Source organism: Maniola hyperantus, chromosome 11 (genome assembly GCF_902806685.2).
Source record: "Maniola hyperantus chromosome 11, iAphHyp1.2, whole genome shotgun sequence".
Classification (NCBI taxonomy): Eukaryota; Metazoa; Arthropoda; class Insecta; order Lepidoptera; family Nymphalidae; genus Maniola; species Maniola hyperantus.
In genome coordinates this window covers 7,126,786-7,132,785 of record NC_048546.1, presented here as the reverse complement: position 1 = coordinate 7,132,785, position 6,000 = coordinate 7,126,786, and positions in this window count along the sequence as shown.

The following is a 6,000-nucleotide window of genomic DNA, read 5'->3' as shown; positions in this document are numbered from 1 at the left end:
TATTACGCCATGTTATTTATTAGAGATTGACGTTGTTTATTTGATAAATTACTGTGCAGTGGACGGATAGGAAGAACCAATAGAAACAACGGACCGATGGGACGTATTTCATAATGATTTCATACCAAACGTATGACAATATGTATGTTTGTGAAATCATGCATTCGATAACACCAATTACAAGTTACAACAAACTAAATAATTAGAAATTGGGTTATTATCACTACCCATATTATAAATGCGAAAGTGTTCGCTTGTTGGTTTGTCCTTCAATCACGACGCAACGGTTCAACGTGATTTATTGCACGGGTATAACCCTAATAATATTATAAATGTGAAAGTGTGCGTGTTTGGATGTTTGTTACTCAATCACGCAAAAACAGCTGAACGGACTTGGCTGAAATTTGGAATGGAGATAAATTATACCCTGGATTAACAAAGAGTTCCCGCGGGATTTTTAAAAACCTAATTCCACGCGGACGAAGTCGCGGGCATCAGCTAGTATCCTCATAAAGTTAACCTTCTGAAGCAATTGTGAAACTTATTTCATTTTTCGGTATTCAAAAGGGAACGTGTACCTATTTGAGTTAAAATTTTCAAAAAGCGTAAAGCGTGTGCTAGGGCCTAGGAGTGGATGCGACAAAAGTCCAGCGGATGAGAATTTGAAACCACGATCAACTCTCGTATTTCAGTCATCACCCTAATCAGTCGAGCTATAAAATAAAATAGCTTTAGCTCGCATGGATGGATTGGTGGATCACGATCCTTAATGCTGAAAGAATTTCGTTCGGATTGCACTATTGTCTATTAAAGGGTGAGGGTGCTCCCCAGCCGTCCAGATGTCACATGCGACTGTAATTTCCATTTTTAGTGGCAATTTCAAATAATCAAGGATTGGGATGTGAGATTTTCGTGCTTAGGTGATATTGCCGCGCCATTTGCAGGGTCTGTCCAAAAAATGTCAGGATCTCTTAATTTTTCTTTATATTTGGATACGGCAAAGTCTGCGATGTGTTTTTTTAGTGTACTTTTCATACATTATTGTTAACAAAATTACAGAGAGTAAGAATACAGGATAAATACCTACCTACACTAAAAAATATATGAAAAAAAATTATTATTATTATGTGTGATATAAAAGGGTGACACCTGAGCATCTAGCCGCTTCACCAACCACTAAGTCTGAAAAAGACGCTCAATTTTTTCTAGGTTACCTATAATATGCTCAATTTTATTGCATTTAGAAGCCTATGCCACCCCCAAGCATCTCAATGTCTGAACTGGTAAAAATCAGTCACTCGGCTACTGAAAAAGAAGCGATCACTCAAGGTTGTTTTACGCCAGACCATCAACTTGCAACAATTTGGCATGCTGCAGTGTATTTTACGCTGACGCAACAGCTGTGAAATTGGAATATAACGTTACCGCAGTCTGCCACATGAAGCAAGGTGTTGTCAAACTGTACCTACGATTTTTGCTACAGTGTTCACTTATTGTATCTTGCGGCCCTGTGGCATACCGCAATGTCGCACTAGTTGTTCTGCGTAAATGAAGCTTCAAGTGATAGTCACTGTCCAAAGGGCGTTCAGCTGTAAGCCACTAACGATTAATTATTAAAGATCTAATCAATACCCTTTACCCTACCCTTTCTCTACCTGACCATTATTCCTTAAAATTACACAAATTAGTAAAAATCTGTGGGCCTTCAGTCTAAAAACGTAGATTGATGCCAAAATGAGGGCAGATTTTTCTCTTCCACAAGCTCAGGTTACTCAATCAATCAATGTTTAGCACACATTAAAACCGACATACGATATGACTCATACTGTAGCTAGTTTACGAGGAAACTAGATATTTGCAGCAAACTAGCCAACCAGTCACCTGACGCTAAAATAATGATAAATATCATCCAAATTGCGCATTACATAATGGATCCGACTACTCGCAAAGTAACATATAAAGTATAAATAAAGTATAAGTACAGTAGGTACGAATTAGTTTTCGAGTAAAAAAACGTGACCAAAAATGATTCTTTTTCTTTGTTTCTTGAACAACTTTTGTCTTGGAAAATATCTAAGAGCTTAATTTTGTATTTAGTCAAAAGCGGTTTTCTAGACTACTTAAGTGATCAAAGCGTTGAGTTCTCAGAATTTGTGTAAATTTGTTTGTCCGTCAGTATGTCTCAACCTTTGGTCAAAACGAGGTGGTGCTTATTTGATCTTGTCTATAATTTTGTTTAAGGCTATTTTATTACGTGTAGGACTTGGACGTGGGAATCTAGCCTTTTTTCTTAAATTGCAAAGTCAAATAATACTAGCTGATGCCCGCGACTTCCGTGGGAACTCTTTGATTTTCCAGGGTAAATCGTAACCTATGTCCTTCCCCCAGATGCAAGCTATCTCTGTACCAAATTTCGTCAAAATTGGTTTTGACGTAAACTATTGGGCTGGGAAAAGCTAGCAGACAGATAGACAGACACACTTTCGCATTTATAATATTAGTATGGATTAAAAGTCATATAGTAATTTGCTTAAATATTATATGTAAATAATCGGAACGAATATGTTGTAAATATACCTTTAATATTATAGTAACAATTTAACAAAGCTAATTATCGATAATGAGTTCCGAAAACAGATAAAATTGCTCTGATAATACAAAATATTCAAAATAAACTGGACACTACGAACATTTTCATCAATTTTAAAATTATTTCGGCACTTTATAGTTAGGAACTTTCAGTTAATTTTCCTTATAAAAGATTTTGTAAAACCATTGCACAAAGATAAATAAATTAAAACATTTGGAGTGGATACCAAACTAAAAGTAGGTACATTTTAGAATTGTCAGTAAATATATTATTATGATCTTTAGAAATTGTAGAGATACATTCGTTTAGGTTGGAATGTGAATTTTATGAAAAAGTCAAAAGTTACGTTCTCCATGAAATTAATTTCCTCATTCATAATATATTTTAGTTCCTTTAAAATAACTTACTAAAACTAAAACTAATAATTGATGTAGATTTTACGAATTTTAGAATAGGTACCATCTATTTCATAATTACTAAGAAATAGTTTATTTTTGACATAGGCACGTCCATCCCAATTAGGTTCTACATTAACTTTCTAGCATTGTTTGTGCTGACTCTACCATCAGAAGTCAAGACAGCCATTTACTAGATTAAGTGAAATCTTTTTATGTTTATACGGGATTTAAATTTTTATCCTCCCTCAGGAGTTTAGTGCGATATTCATCCGATCCATTGCTGTGAGCTTCGTCAATCGTCATTTAATCCCTAGGTACGAATAGCACATAAAATTGGATTTGGAAAGAAGGAAAAACGTTAAAAGTTCTGTATTTTATTTCCGTATTCAATATTGATTTGGAAACATGGTATGCTTGCTCCTATATTCCACTCAATGGGATTATAGGACGCCTACAATGGTTTAAACATTGACACATAAAAGCACTTCGTAAAAATATAAATTGATAGTCCCTATTAGCCGCCGATCCAAATACATTCATGTATATTTTTATTCAAATCAGTAAAATTAAAGAAATAGGTAGTGGTTTGAAGAAACACAAATTTTGTATAGAGTCGGTGGGAGGCATTTGCCTATAAAGAAAGTTCAGGCTATATACATACATATATGTACTATGTATAGTCTGAAACCTGTGTACCTACTCGATGATGTCCACGACTTCGTCCGCGTGGATTTAGGTTTTTTGAAATCCCGTAAGAACTCTTTGATTTTTCGGGATGAAATTTATCCAAAATCTCCAGGACGCAAGCTATCTCTGTAGTGTACATATAGATGATGCCTGCGACTTCATCCACCTAGACTTAGGTTTTTTAAGAATCTCGTGGGAATTTTTGATTTTACCGGACAAAAAATAGCTTATGTCTTTAGCCAAGATGCAAGATATCCCTGTACGGCAGTGGCGTGCAGCTCATAGAGGCATAAAAGCACTGCTTACCCAAAAAATATTTACCCTAGTTGAAATAGCATTAACGCTCATTATCCTTTATGACTTGTCAGTAAGTAGTAAGGTACCTACCTAACCACTGCTTACCCTGTTTTTAAACCCTGTGGGCTGTACCTTATGTCAAAATCAGTTAGACAGATGAGTTGTGAAAAGCTATCAGACAATTTGCCAGATAAATACACTTTCGCATGTATAATTTTAGTGTGGATAGTATAAAACAAATACGAACGAATAAATCGTCAAACTTATAGATATCTTTCAGTAAAATAAAGGCTTTAATTGGCACATAGCGTAAATTCGTGTTGTGGTTCTCTTGAATGCTGTCCAAAATGGGTTCTGGCAATGAGGGCTCACCACGATGCTTTGTGGACGCAAATTTAACTCGAATACATTGGTATTCGAGTCAGTGATGTCAATACGAATAAAATATATCTGGTCCAGTATTTCTTGTTCCAATTACAGCTTAAAGGGGTTTGAATATTTTAGTATGGAGCCTGGCCCACTTACATGTCCGCCATTTTTTTTCGAAATAGCGGCCACCCATAAAACCTGCATGAATCAATAGCTGGCATCAATTCAAACAAGTATTGTATGAGACAAAATCTTCCAAAGTGTCACGTTTCCGAGATATGTAAACTATCAAAATTGTACTGATGTGTGTTTGTATTGATGCCAGCTATTGATTATATTAATAAAGGTTTTAGCGTGGCCGCTATTTTGGAAAAAAGAAAATGGCGGACTGCTAGGTAGGCCAAAATTTTCAAAGCCCTTTAAAAGTTTCACTATAACGTTTTAAACTACGATTTCAGCTGATTGTAATAATTGGATAGTCGGTAGTCAAAATGGCCTACGCAATATTTATATGTAGCTTCATACTACATACTTAGTTTGCTTGACTTTACCACTTACCAGAAGGGTACTCTACCTGCCCACTAGTGAAAGTGTCGAGACCTAAGACTAACAGTTTAGGTTGTACGACAGTAGTGCGGATATGCCAGTCATCTATGTGATATTGAATTTGAGGGGAAACAATAAGTTATTTATAATTCATTATTCAAAGATCAAAAGAAGAGGAAACTGGGTCGAACAATAAAGGCCCAAAGTGTGAGAGTATTGCAAAGTCAAAGATCGACCAATAAATCATTGTCAATATTGTGTAAAACGTAACGAGGGAGAGCCGATGGACAGGCTCACAATACCCGAGGACTGAAGGCAAACTTTGAAAAGTCTTATTTAAAATGCAAAAAGTTCAAAAACATTTTCTGGTGTATCTATTAAAAGTATGCCCCTAAAATTAAATTTCATTTACACAAAAGATGATTACGTAAATGATAAAAGACTTGCAGCTTGCTCCACCAATGTACGGGACTGCGATTAGGTACTGTATACAATATTGTAAATTGAATATTTGAAAACAGCAACCGTCGAACTTCTTGCAGGTTCACTTCGGTAGGAAGGGCATTCCGAACCAGTGGTAAATTCAGTCACGATTCAAAAACACTTCTAAAAATTTAAAAGTTCTATTCTATTTATTACGTATTGAATATATTCTACGCCTACTCAGTATTAAGTTATTTTGTTATCTTTATTTTTCTCCTATACTTCCTACAAAAATTCTCGTCACATTGAGAACTTCCTTTTTTTTAAAAAAAAATACAGGTTTTAATCATCGATATGTAACATATAAGTCAAGGTTTTAATATTTTTGTTATGTAGAGGAAAGAACTGCTTGCTTTCCTTATGGTACTTGGAGTTTGACCTCACCACAGAATACTTAATTACGAAGGATTATTCACATACTTTGGTGGCATTGATTATTTATATTTCGATGTTTGGTGGCAAATTCACTTGGCTAAACGTAGCTCTGTCTAAGCACTTCAGAAGTCATTAATATTTAGGCAGGTAGGTACATCTCGATGTTTGGTGAATAATTCATTTGGATATACCTACGTGATTCTGTCCAAGCTCTTCAAAAGTGGTAAGAAAATGCTTGAAAAAATACAAAATAAG